Genomic DNA, 25,554 nt, shown 5'->3' with positions numbered 1-25,554 from the left:
ACCATGATGGTTTGAGTTATTGTGTGAGTAAATTTTGTACAAATACTTACAGCCCACAAGTCACTTGTGATGATCTAGCTACAATACTTCAAAAGGCCAAAGCAATTTGTAATAACTGACTTTTTGGGTAGATCTATTTAGAAATATTCGCTAAATGAACATTCACATACTGCAATAACTTCTACAAAATTTTCTACTCTCTTTGTACTACCTCCTTTGGGTAGTTCTAAAGAACTGGAGATGCAACTATTGCTAAGATCTTTCACCAATGTCTGATAGGTCTATAAGGGTAAGCCAAGAGAAGCATTGACATGTGTATAATTAAAATTGCATTTCTTCCAGCAACTAACTGATGCAGTGCCATTCTTACAGGTATCCAAGGGTCCCCAGTTTGTAGTCTGCACCATATTCCTAATGTGTCAGTTCTTCTTCCTTCTCCTCCTAGTCCTCATGCTAGTTTGTCCCAGCGTGGTTATGGCAGCTACAGATAAGAAATTTCTCACCCATGATGCGATAATCATTTGTATTCTGCAACTGGACATTCTTCCTGTTCTTGCAACTGTCAATTACCCCAAAAGAACAACACCATGTACATTACCCATGTATAAATTACATAAACTTTGTTCTACCCACATTGTCAGCACCCTTGAGGGATATGTAGGGGGACTACACCTGCAAGTTCCCCACAAGAGTGTTGATAACCACTAAAATGCCTTACCCAGTCTGGCCTGTGCACAGCACATACTGATGATCCATTTAAAAACAAAATAAAAAACTTTTCTTGTAAATAAATCCCTATATTTACTGAAAGAATTCCAAGCTGTATCTATTATGTATTTAAGTACACAGAAGCACCAAAGAAACTGGTATAGACAATCATATTCAAATACAGAGATATGTAAACAGCCACAATACAGTGCTGTGGTCAGCTACACCTATATAAGACCATAAGTGTCTGATGCAGTTGTTACATCAGTTATTGCTGCTACAATGACAGGCTATCAAGATTTAAGTGAGTTTGAACATGGTGTTATAATCAGTGCATGAGTAATGGGACACGGCATCTCTGAGGTAGCGATAAAGTGGGGATCTTCCCATACGACCATTTCGTGAGTGTACCGTGAATGTCAGGAATCTGGTAAAACATCAAATCTCCAACATTTCTGCAGCCGGGAAAACATCCTGCAATAACACGACCAATGACAATTGCAGAGAATCATTCAGTGGGACAGAAGTGCAACCGTTCTGCAAATTGCTGCATATTTCAATGCAGGGCCATCAAAAAGTGTCTGTGTATGAACCATTCAATGAAACATCATTCATATGAACTTTTGGAACAAAAGGCCCACTCGTGTACCCTGCATGACACAAAGCTTCATGCCTCGCCTGGGCCCATCAACATGGACATTGGACTGTTGATGACTGGAAACATGTTGCCTGGTCAGATGAGTCTCATATCAAATTGTATTGAGCAGATGGATGTGCATGGGTATGGTGACAACCTCATGAATCCATGGACCCTACATGTCAGCAGGGGACTGTTCAAGCTAGTGGAGGCTCTGTAATTGGGGGGGGGGGGGGGGGGGGGGGGAGGGGTGCAGTTGGAGTGATGTGGGACCTCTGATATGTCTAGATATGACTCTGACATGTAACATGTACATAAGCATCCTGTCTGATCACCTGCATCCATTCATGTTCCTTGTCCATTCTGATGGACTTGGGCAATTCCAGAAGGACAATGCGACACTCCACTCATCCAGAATTGAAACGGAGTGGCTCCAAGAACACTCTTCTGTGTTTAAACACTTCCGCTGGGCACCAAACTCTCCACACATGAGCATTATTGAACATATCTTGGATGCCTCGCAATGTGCTGTTCAAAGAGATTTCCAACCCCTTATACATTTACGGATTTATGGGCAGCCCTGCAGGATTCATGGTGTCAATTTCCTTCAGCACTACTCTAGACATTAGTTGAAGGCACGCTACATCATGTTGCGACACTTCTGTGCGACTGCGGGGGCCCTACATGATATTATGCACTTGTACCAGTTTCTTTAGCTCTTCAGTGTAATTAATTAAGTATGTTATTTACTAAATGTTTGTATACAAATATGGTATTACTATACCTCTGTAACAGTATGCTGTTTGCAAAGACCATCATTTGATGACTACATGCAAAAAGGAATGTAAATAAAATAAAATAGCCAATGACTGCTAGTACAGATCTGGTATGTGAATCCAGTCTGGGTTTCACATGTCCCTCCATCTTGCAAGAAAATGTATCGCACATTATATGGACATTCCATACCCTAGTACACAAATTTATAAAACTTTCTCACAACAATTTTCCTTAGTCTCTTCTCAAGACTGTAACTGAATTGAGTCATTTCCAACCTCTCTAATCCAAAGCAACATACCTACTAACTTTATCTCACAAATCTCTCTGCACTGTCCACATAATAGTAAACTAAATACTTCCTTACCTATTGCTTTCATCTATTTATACACAAGGTCTAAATTAAGTCTCAGACTTGCAAACACTTCAGCAAGCCTACGTAAACTGAGATTAAAAAGAGTAATAATAAAAATAAAACTGAAGCCACTGCCACTCTTACACAGAACATATGACAGCTGGACTTTACTATTTGTTGGTAAAGAAAGAATGTTTTAAACAAATTCATATGTTAAATCAATTTATCCTTCTTCCAGTTAGTGATTAAAACACAAGTCACTGGCAATCAGGTACACAACCTATTAAGTATTGAAATCAATCACAAATAATAACATCTCATTTGTGTAAATGCCATCTGTTATCTGTCAAACACTCGTCTTCTTACTATCTACATCTACAGTAAGTAATGCATGACTCATAACATTTTTTGGCAAATACATATCAAATCTTGCAAACACCAACAACTTTTGTGCAGCTAAAATTTGTCAAAGCATATAACTTCTTGTGAGTGTAATATTTCACATCAATATACAGAAAGTTTCTTTGCATACACTGCTTAAGGCAATATTAGTCTCAAACTGGAAATGTGACATGAGCTGTTAATTCTTCTGTCTCTGTCATAAAATGAGACATGTTACTGATGCCTGTTACCAGACTGTTTTTAGATATCCACCATATTTCCACAGCTTCTGTCATGAACAATGGAGCTATCTACATACATATATTCCAACATCAACAGTAAGATATATCTTAAATACTAACAGAGGTATCGCTAAAAGCATTCACAATGTGCAAGTGTTTGGGGCCCTATACTAGCATGATCACAATATTCTGTTCATTAATTTGAACAAATAGGTAATCAATTTCAGCAAATAGTTATTTGATCCAATAAATTTATAGCACAACAGCAGATATTTGTGTGCTTCCTTAATAACAGATTTTTGTGCACAGACAAGCATGGTTTAGTAAACTGTTCAACATACGGTTCACTTCCATTTACCACAAAAAAGGTTCATCCCTGTCAGCCAAGAATCTGTTTTCAGTAACCTCTTTCGAATCACTGTTACAGTGGTCTTCATTGACCAATTGTCTTATCTGTACCCTAATTCATTCAACTGTTTCCATAATTCATGTCACTCATTACTGTTTTTCTTGGCCATCTGTTCTCTTTCCTTCTGCTTCTGCTCCCTTATTTTGCCCTTCTTTTGGTTTTAGTTTTCCTTACTCTAGTCATAATCATTACCATGAGAGATCATGAGAGTTTCTTTATTTCAACATCTTTGCCCATGCAATAAACTTACTTCCGTGCATATGAATTTGTAGGTCTTAACTTGCCAATTTACTGAGAACGTTCATCACCTTTTATTTGTTTCTTTGAGTAGTTCCCTGTGGTACAATGCACAATGCTTGGAAGCCATTTTATGCTGTCATGTTTCCATTTTTGCTTAATTAAGGTCTGAAACATTTATAAATATCACTGCATTAATGCTTGTTCCATAGATCATGTGTATGTTATTTCGTAATGATATGGAACGTGTCAGTTTAACTTCGCTTTTTTTACACGATATAATTTTGTGTGTGTGTGTGTGTGTGTGTGTGTGTGTGTGTGTGTGTTGCAGCATAATTCATCCCTTTCTGTGCCAAAGTCAGATTTAACCCAGAAGAGTGAAGATAAACCTTTCTTCTAGTGTTTTAGCTATGCACTTTGCTATTATTTTTGAATTGGGATGGATTATTAATAACAAGTTCATAAGTGAATATGCGTATTGCAAAGGCGCTGTGAATATCCCAGGTTCCTTAAATAAACGTCTGCAAGGTGATCTTGGGTGAGCTATAGTTATTATTTTGATTACATGCTTTTGTGCAATGAATACTTTTTTTCCTTAATGATGAATTACCCCAAAATAAGAAGCCATATGAAAGCAGTGAATGAAAATAGGCATAGTAGGCTAATTTAGTAATATGTTTACCACCAAAATTTGCAATAACCTTAATAGCAAAGTAGCTGAACCTTAACGTTTCAGCAGATCATCAATGTATTTCTTCCAACTCAATTTCTCATCACTGCACACATTCAGAAATTTTGAATATTCTGCCTTAGTAACAGACTCCAGTTCAAAGTCTATATTTATCAACGGTGTTCTGCCATTTACTGCACAGAACTGTATACACTGTGTTTTCTCAAATTTTAGTGAGAGTCAATTTGCAGAGAACCACTTAATAATTTTCTGAAAGACATTATTCACAATTTCCTCAGCAAATTTTTGTTTGCTGGGTGTGATTAATATACTTTTATCATCAGCAAAAAGAGCTAGCTTTGCATCTTCATGACTGGAGAGAATATATATTTTGAGCATTAAGGGACTCAAGTCTAAACTCTGTAGGACATCATTCTTGATACCTCCCCAGTTAGAGGGCTCTGTTGATTTTTACAGATTATCTGTACTGTACTTCTGCATACTTCCAGTTAAATATGAATTAAACTATTTGTGAGCTGTCCCAGTCATACCATAATACTTATGCTTATCTAGAAGAATTTCACAGTTCACACAGATAAAACCCTTTGAGAGGTCACAAAAAATTCCAGTGCATGATATTTGGTTATTCAATGGTAACATTATTTTTCACTGTACTTTCACGAGGCTCCTGTGATATATTAATATTATTTTTCACTGTATTTTTATGTGAATCTTGTGATATTTTAACATATCTAGCACCGGACTGTCTGAGCTTCTCAGTAAGCTTAATTTCATTCAGTATTAAATCATTGGACACTGATCTTAGCCCAAAAAAAAAAGAGATACTCCCATGAGTTTCAGTGCCCCCCCCCCTTAAATACTTTGCTATCACCCCAGCCAATTTGCCCATCCCATTCCTACCAAGATGCAGGCCTTGTGAGTACCACCTACCAAAAGAATCAACAGGAATCAATCCCATGCCTGACAAAGTAGTCACCCGAAGCAGCTGATTTAACTCCATATTGACCCTCCTGACACAGCTGTTCAATTGGGGCCGATCATACTGCATGAAAGTAGAAACCAAGCCAACATTTGTATGGTTCGTTGTCGGTACTATTTTTTTACAGGTCACATTTAATATTTTAGCTCTGATCCCTATCAAAACTGTTTCCTACTCCACTCACTATCACAACATGATCCTGTTTTGTAAAAACCTTGCACAATGATCCTTCATCATCTATCATTTGGCTAAGACATGCACTGGGCTTTTAAAAGCTTGTGAGCTGGTACCTGTCACCAAATTTTTCCTGCAAGATCTGGCTCACACCTCTTCCATGGCTACTACCTAACAACAGAACTTTCCTCTTACTTTCTACTTTTTTTTGAAAAAGCTGGTTTCCTGGTGAAAGTCTGTCGAGTATTAACTACACTTACGTATACCTGAGCCTCTTCCATATTAATCCGTTAATCCATTTACCTCAGTTATGACATTATAAAACAAAGTAAGGTGATCCTAATTCTGTCCAAGCCACATCAAAAGAAATTATAAGAAATTTTCCTTCAAACAAATATATGATGATAAATGCCATTTCACAGGGACTAGACTAGAAGGTCATGAATCCCTACATCCTAGTTGAATTCTGATGTTCGTGGTGGTGGTGGTGGTGGTGGTGGTGGTGGTGGTGGTGGTGGTGGTGATGATGATGATGATGATGATGACACTGAACAGAGAATTTACAGTGTCAAATTTATTTGCTATGACAGTTACTGTAACCCACCACGTCTAGACAACTGAGAAACATTCTTGCTAAATGGAGGCTAAAACATAAATAACACATTTTTAAGAAAGCTGGGACAATGTTGACTTGGAAAGGGGGGGCAGCTAGAAGGCCCTGGACCTCTTATGTGATGAGGGGCTCTCTTACCAAATCCATCCCCCCCCCCCCCCCACACACACACACACACACACACACACACACTGATTCAGAAGTGAGAAGACTGTAGGGAAAATACTAACATCAGCTACATCTAAAACGGAGGAAGAAAACAGGCAAGGTTTTTGTGGCTGAAAATACTGAATGCATGAAAAGCTAAAAGAATTTGTTACACATATAGATGTGTATGGGGAAACTCACTGGAGACTCATCAATCCTCTTTTTGAGGTGAATCAACAACTGTAACTGTATGCTCTTTTTCCAAATAGTTGTTTCTTATTACATCTGCTATCATATTTGGTGTTCCTTTGTTTCTAAGAATGCTTTAATACTGCATAATGTCAACAGAAATCTTTGTTTGACAATCTGTGTTTTCCCAGAGGTTTCAGGTATATTTATCAAAAACATATGGTGCTTACAAGGGAACCTCCCCATCGCACCCCCTCAGATTTAGTTATAAGTTGGCACTGTGGATAGGCCTTCAAACACTGAACACAGATCAATCGAGAAAAGAGGAAGAAGTTGTGTGGAACTATGAAAAAAATATGCAAAATATACAAACTGAGTAGTCCATGGACAAGATAGGTAACATTGAGGACCGTATGAGCACAGGAGTGCCGTGGTCCTGTGGTTAGAGTAAGCAGCTGCGGACCGAGGGGTCTTTGGTTCAAGTCTTCCCTCGAGTGAAAATTTTTATTTTTTTATTTTCACGAAGTTATGATCTGTCCGTTCGTTCATTGACGTTTCTGTTCACTGTAATAAGTTTAGTGTCTGTGTTTTGCGACCGCACCGCAAAACCGTGCAATTAGTAGACGAAAGGACGTGCCTCTCCAATGGGAACCGAAAACATTTGATCGCAAGGTTATAGGTCAACCGATTCCTCCACAGGAAAACACGTCTGATATATTCTATACGACACTGGTGGCGGCGTGTGCATCACATGACAGGAATATTTTGTCGACCCACCTAGCTTGCACACTTGGCGACTGGGTAAAAAGATTCTTCTACTTTGCCTGATTTAGGTTTTCTTGTGTATGCGATAATCACTCCCAAAAAGTGATGAAAACATTAGAGTTTGCCAGATAATAATTGTCTGAAAATAAATAATTAAACTTTTCTCTCGAGGGAAGACTTGAACCAAGGACCTCTCGCTCCACAGCTGCTCATGCTAACCACGGGACCACGGCGCTCCTGAGCTGATACTGTTGTTGAAGTTGCCTATCTTGCGCATGGACTACTCAGTATGTATATTTTGCTTATTTTTTTCATAGTTCCACACAACTTCTTCCTGTTTTCTCGATTTATCTGTGTTCAGTTTTTCAAGGCCGATCCACTGTGCCAACTTATAACCAAATCTGAGGGGGGTGCGATGGGGAGGTTCCCTTGTTAGTACCTCCCAGTGGCAGGTCTACAACATTATTTAATCAACTTGGGTTCAAAAGTGGATAATGATTCAGCATTAATTATATTTCAGTTAGCCTCATTCCCACTAAAACAGTCCCCTCTTCTGCTGGATAAAGGGATTTCCGATTCCAGAACCTATCTTTTCAATTCCTCTTTGTGTCTGTGTATATATCTGCTGTTTGGTAAATACTTTTTTCTGTATACATTTATAGTGGAAGTTATTCAGTGAAATAATTGTCTTGTTCCCTCTTTCAAGTGACACTCACAGTCATCAATGTATGGTGTTCAGAAAACATACATCAGAAATCCTTTACTAATCAGTCACTTCATCTAATCGCAAACAGCACTCTACTTAACAATGTCTGAAAGTGACTGACATTATTTCAAGCAACTATAGCTTTTTTTTAAAAAAATACTCTGTACAGTTCTCAGTATTTTAACCTTCTTTATTGCAGGTTTACTCTAATTCTTCATATTTCTTTTTTGCTTATTTCTGATCTATACCATAACAATCTAATGACACACAAAATTAAGAGTCAGTATCCAGTTTTCAATGCTTCAAGCCATAATGTGGTTTAAATTCTTTTTTCTACATCTACCAAGACATTTTACTGCGCAGAGTATCCACGTAATGAAATTTATCTGTTAAAGGTTCACAAACTTGCAAGAAGTTTTCAATGTGAGACCTACTTTAAAGCAGTTATGTGGCTTACTGGTACATCCTTTTGGAAGATCAGGTTCAGCAAAAGGACGCAGAAAATATGGTGAAGAAAAATAAATAATATAGGGAACAAAATCAAACAATGGAAAGTCCAGGTTGGAATATCAAGAGCTACACACAAGCACAATGAAGAGACTGTTACACACTAAGCTTATGGCCAAACCCTTCACACAATTAAGCACACCTCACACAATTATGACCGCTATCTCTGCCTGCTCCGACCAGAGATAGCTGTCGTGTGTGCGATTTGTGCTCACTTGTGCGAATGTGTGTGTGGGCTTTTATCTTTTCTGAAGAAGACTTTGGGCAAAACCTTAGTTTGTAGCAGTCTCGTGGTCGTGCAGTAGCGTTCTTGCTTCCCGCGCCCGGGTTCCCAGGTTCAATTCCCGGCGGGGTCAAGGATTTTCTCTGCCTCGTGATGACTGGGTGTTGTGTGCTGTCCTTAGGTTAGTTAGGTTTAAGTAGTTCTGAGTTCTAGGGGACTGATGATCATGGATGTTAAGTCCCATAGTGCTCAGAGCCATTTGAACCATTTTTTTGTAGCAGTCTTTTTGTTCTGCCTATCTGCAACTCAATAAGTCATCTACACAATGAGGCAACCTACCCTTTTTATAATATTCTGAACATGCAGACTGCAGAAGTAGTCATAGATGCGAATCATGAAAGAGCTCTCAAATAAGACATATGATCCACCTATCAAACATTCACAACATGTGATTGCTATGTAAAATATTCCTGAGCTTGTAACAGGATGGACTGAAAATGAACATACAAATAACTTAGTGCAATGCAATTATGATGACATTGAAATCAACTTCTTGACTCTGCCTACTTAATGCTCAACGTATAGTCCTTAAGTTGTAGCCATAAATGATGGTGGTCAAGCTTAGACTCATTCTGCACATCTGATGTCATGGATTCTCTGAACACCCTGCTGTAAACATTGTAACCAACCTGAGCATTATACGTGATTGTAGCAAGTTATTTTGTAAATTTTTATTCCACTGTTGCAAGTTGTCAAGACTGATGATGGTAGTACTGAGCTAGAGATGTAATTTGCAAGATAATGCTTTCTTCAAGTGCAAAGCCCCTCTACGCGCATACTGCAACTGCCGCTTGGAAATGCAACACTGCAATCCCTGTCTGTGCAATGGACTACAGTATGATCTAACAAGTTGAAACGAAATACTCTTTTCAAGCTGTTGCTGCAGCCACACACACTACTGACTGATCATCAGCAAGAGCAACAATGAAAATTACACCACATATAGCTCTTCAAGAGATCATTTCTACAATTAAGTCCAAAGGTAATGTTCAACGTATTTATGAGATTTACCTTTTTGATTACCTGCAGAATACTTGGTGGCCATTAATGTTCACATGTGTTCATGTACTGCGCCTCAGTTCAAGAATTTGGGAGTATGCATCAGCTATTGTTCACATGTGGGTATGTAATTACCCTAAGCATTCTAAGGAAGCTTGTGTTGTTTTCACACTTGTCAATGGAATACTATTCTGATCTGGCATATCTACACACATTGTGAAAAAGAAAAACAGATGAATGTTTTACATTTAAAATTAAGTGGTTGAAAGTTCACGTTCAACTGTGGGTCCACATACAACAGTGGATGGTTAACTATAATGTTGGAGTGTGGCAACAGCACAAAACCTGCAATAGGGCCATACATGGCTAAATACTATCAACTTTTTTTTTTTACTTTTTTCATATAAATAAATATATTTAGCATAGAGCAAGCAAATGACCAAATTGGGCAATTGTGGCCTTATCTGCACCTGTCAGAGCAGTAAAAACAAATGGGTGTGTTGGAAGAGCTTCTGGGAATCATGTGCCAGATATACCAATGGTACCTCAAGTACTATCCTTTTCTGTGCATCCCGTCCACTCTACAGGAAGCACGAGATCTAATGCTACTTTTCCAGTTGTCAGTGAGTAGTGCGTCAGTGACAGGACTAGGCACCTTGTACAGGGGAGACAGGGACGTGAGAGAAATCTTGAGTGTTTTACTAATACCACTAACCACCAAGTTCAAGGTGCTGCCTCCCATTGAAATTAAACCTGTGCCAGTGAGACTCACTTCACCTGTTGGTAAACCTCACAAAACTTATGTCCAACGAAACAGAAACTGCATGTGAGATTGTCTGCACAAGGCTCAGTATCAATGGTGGGCATAAAATTATATTAGGATCCTTCTATCGACCACCAGACTCATCTCCAGATGAATCTAAAAACGTCAGTGAAAACCAAAGTTCACTAAATGTAAGTCCTCTAACCATATTGTCATCAATGGAGGAGACTTATCATCCATCAATCAACTGGGAAAATTATAGTTTTGTAAGTGGTTGGCATGACAAGACATCCTGTGAAACATTATTAAATGTGTTCTCAAAGAACTACCGACAACAGATTGTCGGCAACCTACTCATGATAGGAATACATTGGTGAACCGATTTTCTTTGGCGACACCCACGTAGAAACCAATATCAGTGACCATGAGGCATTTGTTGTAACAATAATGATTACCAAAGTACAAAAGGCAACTAAAACAAATAGAAGGATTTATATTTTCAGCAAAATATTAAGGAGGCACTAGTGTAGTATCTCAATAAGAAACTCTAAACTATTAGCTCTGGCAAAGAATGTGTAGAAGAACTGCAGTTCAGATTGAAAGGATAGTTGACTATGCTCTTGATCAATCAGTTCATGATGGAGAGACCCGCCATGACACACAGTTACCATAAAGAAACTTCTAAAGAAATAATGACAACTGCATAAAGGTGTAAACCACAGCATAGGACTATAGAAAAGGAAGATACTAAATGAAATGTGTTTGGCTGCCCAGAGGGCAATGTGTGATGCGTTTAATGACTACCATAGCAGAATATTATTGAACAACCTCTCACGAAACCCAAAGTCTGTCAACATTACTAAAACTACTGTCCAGATTCTCATGGGTGAGATAGGGACAGAAATCAAGGGTAGCAATTCAGTTTTCAAACGGTCATTTACAAATGAAAATCCAGGGGTACTACCCCAGTTTAATTCTCATGCCACACCAAAGATTTGTGATATAGATATTAGTGCCAAAAGTGTTGAGAAACAGCTGAATTCGCTACAATCTAACGAACCTCCATGGCCTGACGGAATCCCTACCAGATCCTATGCTGAATTTGCACCCAAGTTAACTCATCTTTTAATTATAATTTATTGTAGATCTCTCTAACAAACAAATTTGTACAATAATTGGAAGAAATGCGTCACACCTGTCATCAACAAGGGTGCCAGAAGTGACCCACAAAACTGCCATCCAATATCCCAGACATCCATTTCTTGTAGAATCTTAGAACATATTCTGAGCCAAACATAATGAGGTATCTCGAACAGAATGACCTCTTCCATGGCAACCAGCATGGATTCCAAAAATATCAATAATTTGAAACGCAACTTGCACTCTTCTCACACAACATGCTGAAAACCATGGATCCAGGCAGTCAGATGCAGTATTTCTTGAGTTTCAAGGAGCATACCACACCAACATTTATTAACAAAAGCATGCTCATATGGGAAGTGTGTTGGGGTCCTAGTTGTTGATGATGTATACTAATGACCTTGCAGACAATATTACTAGTGCAGACTTTTTGCAGATGATGCAGTTATCCATGTTGAAGTAATATCTGAGAAAACCTGCACAAATAACCAGTCAGCTCTTGATAAGATTGCAACGTGGTGTTAAGATTGGCAACATGCTTTAAATGTTCAAAATGTATAACTGTGTACTTCAAAAAGAAAATTATCCTACGCCTATAGTACCAATGTGTCACTAATGGAATGAGTCTACTCTTACAATTGCTTGGGCATAACACTTTGTAGGGATATCATGTGGAATGATCAAATAGGCTTAGTCTCTGGTAAAACAGTTGGCAGACTGTGGTTCGTTGGTAGAAAACAAGGGAAATGTAGTCAATCTACAACAGAGATTGCTTACAAATCACTCGCAAAACCCAACCTACAGTACTGTTTAAGTATATGGCACCCTTACGAAGTAGGAGTGACAGGAGTTATTGAATGTATACAGAGAATGACAGCACAAATGGTCAGAAGTTTGTCTGACCTATGGCAGTGTGTCATGGAGATGCTGAAGAAACTAAACTAGCAAACACTTTAAAACAGATGCAAACTATCCAGAAAAAGCCTACAAAATTTCAAGGCTCAGCTTTACAAGATGACATTATCCACTGGTTTCCTATACTATCAATTCCTTAAAACCTCAGTTTATCTAGAATATCATGATTCACATAGTCAAATGTCTAAGACTGGTCACAGAAAATACCAGCTGGTATTATTTTGTTATTTAATGCTAGTAAAATTTGGTGAGTATGTGAAAAATGGCAGTCACAGTTAAGCAACTCTTCTGAAATCCAAACTGTGATTTCCTGAGGATATTGTTGTTGCTCAGGTGGGTTATTACTCAGGAATAAATGACCTTCTCAAAAATTTTTGAAAACATCGGCACTGGAATGGGCCAGTAGTTGTGGGCCTCTCTCATCGCCTTCTTAATGAAGATATTTTTACAAAGGCATACATCCATACCTCTGGGAAGATTCCCTGAAATAGTGATGCACTACATATTTCAGAAAACTCTGCGATTATTGTATGGGAACAAATATGTAGTACTCTTGTTAGCAAACTCATGTGAGCTTTTATTTTTGAGAGAATATATCATTTTCTTAATTTCGGAAGGCGAATTTTAACAAACACAGTATTCTTAGTAAAAATCAGTTGAGACTTCAAAAGGATATTTTAATTTAACAGGCCATTCTCTCATTTGTGAACCTCCTAGAACCCATAAACAATAAAATGTCACCAGCTGGAATCTTGTGATCTACATCGTCCTGTCACATGTATGTGACCACCACTTATGTTCGACGTTAACATGCAATAACCACTCACAGACAGCAGGTGGCAGCACTAGCAGTGGAGGGTATATAAAGTGTGTTGGGGATGCAGAAAATAGTGCAAGAGTTGTCATAATGCAGAGACAGATGGATTTATCTGACGTACAAAAGGGCATGACTGTGGGCTTTTGGGCCAGTAGTGGAAGCATTTCTGAAACAGCTAAGTTTGTAAAGTATTTGCATGACACCATGTTAACAGTATATTGTGCACAGCAAAATGGCGCTATCCACATCCAGCACCAAGGCAACTATGGTGTACCATGGGACAAAGATGAAGAGGGTGAATGACGGCTGCGGAGATGTGTACAGGTGAGCAGATGTGCAACTGTTGAGCAACTTATCACCCAGATGAACCAAGGGGCTACCAACAGTGTCTCCTTAATGATTGTTCAGTGAACGTTGCTGCATATGGGCCACTGCAGCAGGTGCCTGGTTCAAGCACCCATGCTGACTACTGTTCATTGGTGACAAAGGCTGGAATTTGCATGCTAGTACCACAACTGGATGTCCACTGAGTAGTGACAGGTAGCTTTTTCAAATGAGCCATGTTTTATGCTCTATTGGGCAGATGATCGTTGGTACGTATGGCATGAAACGTCTGAAAGCAAACACACTGCAACAATCGTCTGAGCATTATGGTCTGCGAAAGTTACTGTGGCATTAGGATCTTCACGCTGCAAATCCTCAGCCACGAAACCTAGTGCAGCACGTGACAGCACTGAAACTGGCATGGCTCCACACTCCTGTTGGTATCTTCCTGAACATCACTTTCTTTCTTTCCACATGTTGTGCTGTGGTCTGCACTGCAAAAAGGTGATTATTCAGGCTTTTGGCAGGTGTCACATTAATATGACTGGAGTGTGTATCTAAAACATTCAACGGTATAGAGAAGGCATGGCCAACCTTTGGTGACCAGCAGGCCAGATTCACATACATACTTCAGCCTCATCACGTTACACAACAGCAGCACTCCTAGTGCTTAAACTGAAAGCTATAGCTTCCATGATGTTAATATTTATGGAGTAACACACTGGTATGAATGTTAAAATAGCTGTATTTAAGAAATTTCGCTGCAAAATTCTGAAGCACCATTAGCAAAGATACAATGTTCATGCAACATACATAAATGTACACAACTGAAGACGGGATGCCAGGCATCCTGAAATGTCAACTTGGAAAAATAAATGCCTGTAAAAACAACTGTTTGCAGCTAATTTATTATACTCTCTCTCTCTCTCTCCCCCCTCCACACATTCCTTTAGATAACAAAATTCTTTCTAGTTAGGAAGACTGGACACTATGGCTTGCTATTGCTTAAATGGTAAAGCAAGGATGTGGCTCGAGCCACATATAGATGACAGAAAGTATACAGCAGCTTTGAGTAATTCCATAATGGCTAACTGCTTGCTCTGAGTGGGGCACACTGAAATGTGGGACACCATAGGGCTCAGTGCTTGATCCCGTACTACTGTTAATCTTTAACAATGTCCTGCCACGATATATGAGCTGAAAAACACACTTCACCCTATTTGCTGACAACACAACCAATATTATCAACTAAGCACCCAATTGCAATCTTGAGAACACCGCTACCACTATATTCAAAGAAGTTCTATAACAGTTCATTTCTAATGGTCCATCCCTCAATGTTAACAAGACTCAGTTCATTTGGTTTCTCACAGCACAAACAGTTTTTGCATGACACCACGTTAACAGTATGTTGTGCACAGCAAAATGGCGCTATCCACATCCAGCACCAAGGCAACTATGGTGTACCATGGGCCACAGATGAAAAGGGTGAATGACGGCTGTGGAGATGTGTACAGGTGAGCAGATGTGCAACTGTTGAGCAACTTATCACCCAGATGAACCAAGGGGCTACCAACAGTGTCTCCTTAATGATTGTTCAGTGAACGTTGCTGCATATGGGCCACTGCAGCAGGTGCCTGGTTCAAGCACCCATGCTGACTACTGTTCATTGGTGACAAAGGCTGGAATTTGCATGCTAGTACCACAACTGGGTGTCCACTGAGTAGTGACAGGTAGCTTTTTCAAATGAGCCATGTTTTATGCTCTATTGGGCAGATGATCGTTGGTACGTATGGCATGAAACGTCTGAAAGCAAACACACTGCAACAATCGTCTGAGCATGTTGAAGTAAAATGTGGTGAAAAATACTAAGGGCTGAGTCTCCCACCTTTCTGGCATTACATATTAACAACAAACTAAACTGGTCAGTTCACATCCCTGACCTACGAAAAATTCTGAATTCAGCAGCATTTGCCATTTGCTCGATTGCATCATATGACAACATATTCTGGAAACAAACAGTTACAAGTAAATAAAATCATTATGGCACACAAGAGGGTCATTAGAATTATGAGTAGAGTCCATTATGGACACTTTTGGAGAAATTTATTCAAACAGTTGGGGATTATCACCATGCCTAGGTCAGTACATTTTTTCCACTTATGTGCTTTGTCAACAAGAACAGTAAAATATACAAAATAAATACATCAAAATCATGATACAAGAAGTAAAGATGTTCACAAAGATATATAAAAAAATCTCAGTTTGGCACAAAAAGCAGTATACTATTCAGGCCCTAACATATAAAAATACAATCATGTTAAACCAGACTTAAAATTTTATATTTTGGATAGCTTTTTCCATTTTTACATTAATTTTTTGACAGTGTGTAATATTTTGAGAATTTGTTTAATTTTAAGCATTACCATATGAACTTAGTATGTAGCACTGGAATTGCACTTGTGGACAGAACCATTTCTACAGTGTGTCTCCAAGTCTTTGAAACAAAATCTTGGGGTGATGGATCAAGTCATGGGGAATAAATTTTGTTTGGTAACCCTTCCAGCAGTACTAGACATCTTTTATAATTGATTATACCCCCAAGAGGTGGCAGAGTACAAATCTTATGGCATTGGGGGCACTCTACAAAAAATCAAATCCTCCCTAAATAACAGTTGACAGATTGTATCAGTGCAAGAAGCAGATTCACGTGAAATGAAATTGAAACAAGGTGAGCCACAGAGATCCATAATAATGTCTCTATTGTTCTTAATGTTTGTTAATGACACAGTCTCCAATGGGCATATCTTGCAGTTCACAGAGGATACAATTTGTTCTCAAATGGGGAGAATGTAGTTCACGCTGCTCAAGAAGCAGAAGTTCTATTCGGAACAAGATGAAAATTAATGAAGAGAAAACACAGAGGTTCATATGCAACTTCAGTTTTTCATTTATACCAAGTGAACCTGGAGACAGCACACAAAACATATATGTTCCAAGTTAATGGGTTCTATGCCTCTTGAGGAAATTCAAATGGGTAAGATCCGAACAGTACCTATTACCAGTATACTATGCAATGTTCCACAGCCACATCAGCTATGTATATTATTGTGGCGCCATTCTGCATGCTGCAAGAATGTGCTTCTATTGCAAATGAAAATAATGAGGATCATTACCTCAAACAAAAAAACTGATCACCGTAAACCTTTTTTTTTTCTTTTTTTTTCCAAATTAGGAGTTCTGTCTGTTTAAAGACAATATAGCCTATTTACAGTTGCCTTGTTCTGACATTGACAAGTATAAGCCCCACAGAAAGAAAAATGAAGTTCATCATCAACACAGCACTCACTATGTCTACCTGAACTGCAACTCAGTGGCAATAAAAACAGCAGCAGTTCTGCTACTTTACCACACTGTGTTCTAATATTACTGCAATACAGTGCTTAACCTCATGTTCTGTACTAGTTTACACTGCAATACAGTATTTGTTTTATTGTAGTAATATTATTGTAAACTTAACGGTCCGTCCAGCAATGGCTCATGAATGACACAGAATTGGTAATAGATATGCATGTGTGCAGTAGGAGTAATTAGATAGTAACACTGTGTGTGGGGCAGTGGGGTTACAAGAACTGCATCCCCTAAAAATATTCAGTGCCGAGGTGCCATAACCAAATACAGAGCATTGGTTGTATCTTTGTTACATGCACAAATTAAATGTTTAAAGAGCTTCAGCAAGCAATAACTTGACTGTTTACAAACCATCATCACTTTGAACAAACAATCTAAGCTGGACATGTTTTGCTAAAATTACAGCCACATCAGCAAAACCTGTCTGGGTAGAAAAACGTAAGTTCGCGCAAAACAATACCTATCCAAAAAACTAATTCATTTGTAACAAAATAAAGACAAGCAACAGATTCAACTTCAAGTTCAGTTATTTCTTTCATGGATTAGTTTGCAGGATTAGAAAACAAACAGTCATGAATTGAATTGTAACATGGTAAGGCATTTTTCCTCTTTCTTTTTACGTTTCTATAGAAAACAGTAAAAGCTCCGTATGGGACCATACTGTCATCTTCCAGCCTAGCCAAGACCTCGGGTTGAACTACAAATCAGGCAGTGACCACAACGAAGATTAATGGACACGGGGTGGGGGGAGAAGGGTCCATTACCACACTTTAACCATGAAACAAAATAACAACCAAGATTTCAGAGCAGTAGTAAATAAATATGAAAGAAAAAGGTGATCGCAGAAATAGTTCATAAATTGAGTGTCGCCACTTTGCAGTCTGCTTACTACACGAAGGAACGTCAAAACGTAAAAAGCTACTTCGTTTGCAAATTATATCACGAAATGAATACATAGGTAGCGCTCATAAACACAGTATGTGGAATATTGAAGCTACAGAGTAAGTTTAGACGCAATCCCTACACGGTGAAGGCGACTGCACTCTTCCAACAACTCCGATCCATGTTCTTTGTGCCCCACACATTATTTTCTGCCTCGTCAGTGTGAAAATTTACTGCAACACCGCTTTATCACGTCAACGTAATACACCACAAAACATCTTCAGAAAACATTGTTATCACTTGGGGATTTACAACACAAACTAAACGCCATCCTTAATGCGTTAAGAACTGTGGCTCTACCTTGTATCTCCAGCAGCAGCTGACAACAGACTAGTAAACGTTTGCAATCAGCCCTAATCTCCTGGTGTACTATGTCGCGATAAATGTATCACACGAAGACAGGTTTTATACCGGGATCACATACGTCGCTCTTATCTTCATTCGCTATCACTTGCTGACTCCTGTGTTAACAGCTACTTAAAAACCTTTGTCAAGGTTAAGGGACAATTCTGGTGCAAAAAATCGATATTTTTAAATATTATTTTCTTAATTTACAGATTTATGGGTGAATTTATTGTGACAGCCGCATTAGAAATTAAACTGTTTAACTCTGCACTGCAAGCAACTCCCACCTTTTCCGACATTTGGGAAACTGCTTGCTTCAGCGGCTCTTTCGTGAGTAAAAAGCATTGGCCATATATCTAAGGTCCGTGTAATTACCTTACGGGAACTCTATTTTATCTATGGTGGTCTATGCGTTTACGCCTTATAACGCATAGACCATAGATATTAGTTTATGGTTTATGGTGTAAAGGTGGCGAAGAAAGGAGGCTATTTTCTTTCGATATCTCTGGCAGACATATACATCTTTGGCTGAGACATTTCATGTAATTATTTACGTTTCGTACTGCTTGATAATGAAATGCCACCAGGAGGAAAAGGGAGGCTGATTCTCTTTAGTTATATTGTGGGAGAGCTATCAGAAAAACGCAAACAATTTAGAGACAATGAGGCGTGCTGTGTGGCAATTTTTTTTACCAAAATTATTCACTGACCAAACACCAATACATTATTGTGGGATTTTAGAATCTATGCCTCCCTCGTGTGTGAATACCTCTTGTGTTGCTATGTAACTACGGACTCTGTGATTTATTTTATGCCGTGTACTGGTATTGAGCTTATGTGTGTAATTCATGTAGCTTGCTTAATGTATTACTAAATTGTTCCAATCATAAACCGCCCATAAATTTCTCTGCTAACAGGTTATGGCCCCCCTATTATAAATCGGCGTAATATTCTAAAAAAAATTACTAGATCACCGGTTCGGGAAAATTAGCAGCAGTGCGCGGTAATTTGGCACGGCGTAATCGCTAAAATTATGGTGCCAGTAAATACCAATTCATTACCTACAATCGAAAAACAGATGGGAAGAGAAATCTACAGTACCTGGCAGTTCACCATGCGAACATATTTAGAACACGAACAATTGTGGGGATGCGTCAGTGGCGAAGTACAGGATGCAACTAAAGTTCGTACAGCAAGAGCCAAAATTATTCTCTCCGTCCATCCGTTGATATATGATCACTTGCGAGATACATCTACAGCAAATGAAGCGTGGGACAAGCTAAAGCAAGTCTACAAAGGTTCTTGTCTCTTCAGAAGGATAGGGTTATTAAAAACGTTACTGTCAACCGGACAGGAGAATTGTTCGTCAGTAGAAGAATATGTGTCAAAGATAATTTCCACGTCACAAAAATTAAATGGCTTGAATTTTAAAGTTAAAGAAGAATAGATTGGATGTGTTCTGCTTACAGGATTACCAGACGAATGAGCTTAGAAAATTCAAACGTGCTGATCACAGGAGACACCATAAAAAAATAAGTTACTGCAAGAAATAAACGATGAAGCCCGTAGTAAACAATCGTTTAGCGATGCTGCTCTGCGAGTCAACAAGAAAAAGAGCGGTGTAATATTCAAAAAGGGTCCCAGGCACTATAACTGCAACAAGTACGGGCATCTGGATAAAAAATGTTGCAGCAAGAGGAAAAATGACGAAAAAACGTCGGCCAAGACAGCCAGCTACCAGACGTTTCTCACAACAGCAGCTCCAGGTAAAGATACACGGACAGAATGGTACATAGACTCAGAAGCATAAGCGCACATGTCTAAATATCCTTGTAACGAAAGTAGTGTTGAAGGATTGACAGGCTCGCAAGTTTTTAATAGCAAACAATGAAAGCCTACACGTAAAAGGTATAGGATCTTCATTTGTGTATGTTCTCACTGGTAACAAGAAAGCTGGAATCGAAGTAGAGGATATTATGTATATGCCTCAGCTAAGCACAAATCTACTGTCTGTTAGTAAAATAGTAGAAAAAGGTCATTCGATTTTATTTGACAAATAAAGTTGTCGTATTTACGATGATTGGAAAAATATGGTTGCTAGTGCGTCATTAGCAAACGGAATGTACCGACTAGACCAAACATGTGACCGAAATTTTGAAGCAAAATCCGTACTGCAGGCAAACAGTGCAGACTTGTGGCATAAAAGACTAGGTCATCTGTATTCTGAAGCTATGGATGCACTTTGTGATGGTCTGACTAGTGGAATTTCATGTAAGGGAGCAATAAATACTCCCTGTGCAATTTCCTTAGAGGGAAAACAAACAAGACTTCCTTTTCTACGATCTAGCTAAAGAGCCACAGAAAATCTCGAGCTACTTCACTCAGATTTGTATAGGCCAATGCAAACTAGATCAATTGGAGGAGCCAAATACTTCCTTACTCTAATTGATGATTATTCCAAGAAAGTATTTGTATATATCCTAGAAATAAACATCAAGTAGCACAACTGATACGAGACTTCAAAAATATAGTAGAAAGACAAACTGCAAAAAGGATCTGCACTCTACGCACCGATAATGGCACAGAATATGTGAATGATAATCTGATTACATTTTTCAGCAAGGAAGGAATCCGATATCATATTACAGCGCCGTATACACCAGAACAAAACGAAGTGGCTGAGCATTATAACCATATAATAGTAGAAAATGGAAGATGCCTGCTGTTTGAAACAAATTTACCAAATAAATTCTGTGCAGAAGCAGTCTCCACTCCTGTTTATTTAATTAACAGGTCCTAGACTAATGCACTAAAGAACAAGACCAAAGAGGAAGCTTGGACAAGAAGCCGAATCTTAAGCATCTTAGAAAATTTGGAAGTAAGGCATATGCTCACATTCCAAGAGCCAACAGACGAAAATGGGACAAAAAATGTTGAGTGTATTTTGGTAGGATTCTGCGACGATTCAAAAGCATATAGACTTTTTGAACTTAACTGCCAGAGAATCATAAAAACGAGATATGTGATTTTTGATGAAGATATTTCGAAACAATGTAAAGAGGGAACTGAGTCAAAGGAACCAAGTCGACTGTTTCTCCCACTGACAGAGAAGAAGCAAGATGAAGTAACTACAACTGAATTAGAAGAAATTGAACTTGAACCTGAGAGTTTGACATCAAGTAGTAGTTCAATGAATACTAGCAGCAATGACGAAACAAGTCCCGACGATCCAATTAATTATAATAAGCAACTGCAGAAAACACGAGGGTAATTGAGAATTCCAAAGCCACAGAAACTGCATGACTTAATAACTTATCAGTCTAAACTGTCAACTGACTCCGATCCATCGACATTAGAGTCAGACAACGCTGAAAACTGGCTGAAGGCAATACACGAAGAGTTACAATCTCACAATGAAAACCACACTTGGGAATCTGCTGATTTATCTTCAGATAAAAAGCCATTAAAAGCAAAATGAGAAAAAGAAAGAAAGATATAAAGGTTTCATTGTACGCTATAGAGCACGGCTAGTGATAAATGGTTGTGCTTAGAAGCAAGGCCTTGAGTATCATGAAACATTTGCGCCACTCATGAAATATAACTCATTGAGGTATTTATTTGCTATGGCTGCTAAATATGATCTTGACATTGATCACTTAGATGTTGTCACAGATTTCTTACAAGGTGACTTACATGAAGAGATTTATGTGAAAGTTCCAGAAGCAGATCCAGTTACAAAGACAGTGAAAAATAATGGTGTAAAAAGACTGTAAAAGCCAGTATATGGATTGAAGCAAGGTACTCGCTGCTGGGACTTGAAATTAGATGGTACACTATTGAATCTAAACTTCAAAAGGTCAAAAACTGATCCTTGTGTCTATTATAAAAATCAAGGTTCAGATATTTTAATATTTGCTGTTTATGTGGACGATATGCTCAATTTTAGTAACAATTCACAAGACAGAGATGCTTTTAAAAACAAACTCAGAGAAAAACTTAAGCTGAAAGAGCTTGGTAAAATTACAAACTGTTTAGGCATCCGAATTACTAGGAACCGCAAAGAAGGTTATTTGTGGATGGATCAGACGCATGTGGAACAAATTCTCAACAGATTTAAGATGAAGGAGTGTAACCCAATATGTACACCACTGGACAGTAATCAGATGCCCACTTACTATATGTGTCCAAAAACAGAACAAGAGCAAGAAGCTATGCAGAACATACCCTATCATGAAGCAATAGGTAGTTTAGTGTACGTTCAATTAGGAACAAGGCCAGACCTAGTCTTGCCGATAGGAATTGTTAGCCGTTTTTGTAATAATCCAGGCATACTGCACTGGCAAGCACTCAAAAGAATCTTCAGACATCTAAAAGGTACTAAGGATATGAAACTTTTGTTTTCTAAATCAGAGGACTACCAAATAGTAGGTTACTGTGATGCAGATTGGGTTGCATATTCTGAAGACAGAAAGTCAACAACTGGATATCTCTTTAAATCTCAAGAAGCAATGATATCTTGGCAGTGTAAGAAACAGCCAACAGTGGCCCTATCTACAACTGATGCAGAATATATGGCTCTGACCTCAGCATGTCAGGAGGCTCTGTGGCTTCAAAGGCTACGCAATGAAATATCACAAAACCTCAAAAAAGACCCTGTCAAAATATTATGTGACAACAAGGCAGCAATTGACCTGTCTAAGTCTAGCGGCTATAAGTGTCGAAACAAACATATAGATGCAAGACACCACTTCATAAGGGAAAAAATAAAGTCAGCACAAATTACTGTGGAGCACATACCTTCACAGATATGATGACAAAATCTCTGACGAAGGCACGCCATCATCTGCTACTGCAGGATTTTGGACTGAGAAAGTAGTTTTTTGTTCTGCATGTGTATGTATATGTGTGTGTGTGTGTGTGTGTGTGTGTGTGTGTGTGTGTGTGTGTATCTTTTTTACAGGCATAATTCTAGTGGTGGTGTGGGATTTTATAATCTATGCCTCCCTGGTGTGTGAATATCTTTTGTGTTGCTATGGGCAACTACGGACGCTATGACTTATTTTATTCCTTGTATTGAGCTTTATGTGTGTAAATTCATGTAGCTTGCTTAATGTATCAATAAATTGTTCCAATCAGAAACCACCCATAAATTACTCTGCTAACAATAATCCATGTCCGAAAGACGGTTGGTGTAAGTATAACAGAAGAAACAAGACGTATGCATATAAAACTCATTACCAGAACCCTTTTTATGAATGCAATCAAGCTCACATTCAAATTTCTTACAAACCTAGATCTACTGAAAAAGTCTCTACACAGGAAGACACAGAATGAAAATGAAAACCTCAGTGATTGAATTTGGGTTACATGCTCAGAAAGGGCATTCTGTGGACCTGAGGTACTCAAAATAGCTGTATATGATGAAGTTTTGTGTTTCAATGACGGAAATAATGGCAGAATTGAAATGCTGAAGAGAGCTCGTATACATCCAGACTTGTTTACAACAAAAGGATTTTACACTGTCGATGACAACAGGGCCAAGAAAGCTGACACATCATTGTCTTACCTATGAATACATGCCATGCATATTCGAAGTGGAGAGAAGACTAATCTGAAAGATGACGCGGATCTTTATGGAGCATTTTAAGCTACAGAGGTATGAGAAGAAAAACCCCATTTTCTCAGTTTTACAATTTTTGCATTATTAAAAGGCAATTCACAAATAGTATATGCACTACAGCTATGAAATTTTCAGGAGCTTTTTCAAACATCTTGCTGGCAAATTGTAACTAAAAAATGTGAGACCCTTCCAATACATTCTCATTTCTATACGATTGTATGTAGAAAAAAATTAATTTTGGATGTGCAAAATTCAAAATTCTGTTAATAACACAATTTGTACCATAAATTAATGATTATAATTCAATGGTCTCATAACCTTCTTAGGACATCATTAATATTTTCAAATTCACTGCATGGTAAGAATCTTAGGTATAGCTTTTTATAAGAAACCAATCAAAAAATTAAAAATTTAAATTTCTTTCAAAATATCAATCCAGTGCCTGTTATTATATGTCTCCATTAAAATACATCCCTTTTTCTATACAAATGCAAAATTTTTGACCTGTACGTTAATAACTTTGGCAGTAATGATTTTTGAAATAAATGTTTATATTTTCTTTTACATCCCCTCTTATATAGCCATCTAAAATTGGTCTTCCACAGGCACAGAATTACTGACTCCCCCACCCTCCCCCACTAAAACTACTCAAGATAAGTCAACTTTCAAGTGGAAACATCGGCATGTGAGTCGTGCTTGCGTAGCTGAAGTGGTAGAGCACTTGCCAGCAAAATTTAGAGGTCCCGGCGCAAAATTTTAATCTGCACAAAGTATCAGTATCCTACTTGCACACTACCATGCCAACTTACATGTAGGGCTTCGTTTAAGGGTCTTTCACCTGACAGACCGACATACAAATTTAATGTCTGCAGACTTGTTGACCAACTGATCAACCGGTTTTTCTTGTCCAGAGATTGGTTGGGTATGACCACCTTACATATGACCCTCCATCACATCAGTTCAACCAATAAACTGTGCTTTGTGCACTGTTTCTGTATCGACCATCCAACCACAAAGAAACATTACTAGACTGGAGAAACCATATACTGTATCATTAAGTGCAATATTTAACGGCTGGGGGCTCCCAGTCTTAAGCACACTCCTCCTACATGTGAAATTATAGACATGTTTTTCTTACACATCTGCACACAATATCATAATACTGTGGGTAGGAAACAAAGGTTAACAAACTGCTGCTTCAGGATATGAAGAAGCAGGTTGCAAGCTGCTTCAATATGCCAATAACAGACTGTTTCCAAACTAATTTCCTCACAAAAGAGAATCGCCAATAATTGTCGTGGTTGTACATTGTTATTGATTAACAGTAAATATTGTTTTTAAAGCATTAGCGCTTATTTATTTAAACAACATGCTCCATTACATGTTTTCGGTTTTTTTTCAGTAACACATATCAATTTAACATCAACGATGAATTAAATACAAAGTTTATGAGTGCTGTCTCAGCATATTACAGAACATGT

The 25,554-nt window shown here is 38.4% G+C and overlaps 1 protein-coding gene across 4 annotated transcripts in view; it reads right to left on the bottom strand.

Moving 5' to 3' along the window:
* Window positions 1-18,876, bottom strand: part of LOC124777078 (stimulator of interferon genes protein homolog) — a 338,173-nt gene extending 319,297 nt beyond the window's left edge. Inside the window, exon 1 of one of the 4 annotated variants that reach the window (XM_047252357.1) lies at window positions 18,829-18,876. The gene's annotated coding sequence lies outside the window, so the exon portion shown is untranslated. Of the gene's footprint in view, window positions 1-18,408; window positions 18,706-18,740 lie in introns of those variants that run through there. The other 3 variants (XM_047252356.1, XM_047252355.1, XM_047252358.1) reach the window with 3 other exon arrangements.
* Window positions 18,877-25,554: the final 6,678 nt, after the last annotated feature.

This window comes from Schistocerca piceifrons, chromosome 2 (assembly GCF_021461385.2).
Source record: "Schistocerca piceifrons isolate TAMUIC-IGC-003096 chromosome 2, iqSchPice1.1, whole genome shotgun sequence".
Classification (NCBI taxonomy): Eukaryota; Metazoa; Arthropoda; class Insecta; order Orthoptera; family Acrididae; genus Schistocerca; species Schistocerca piceifrons.
The sequence above is the reverse complement of the archived record's forward strand: the minus strand, read 5'-3'. Positions and strand labels throughout refer to the sequence as shown.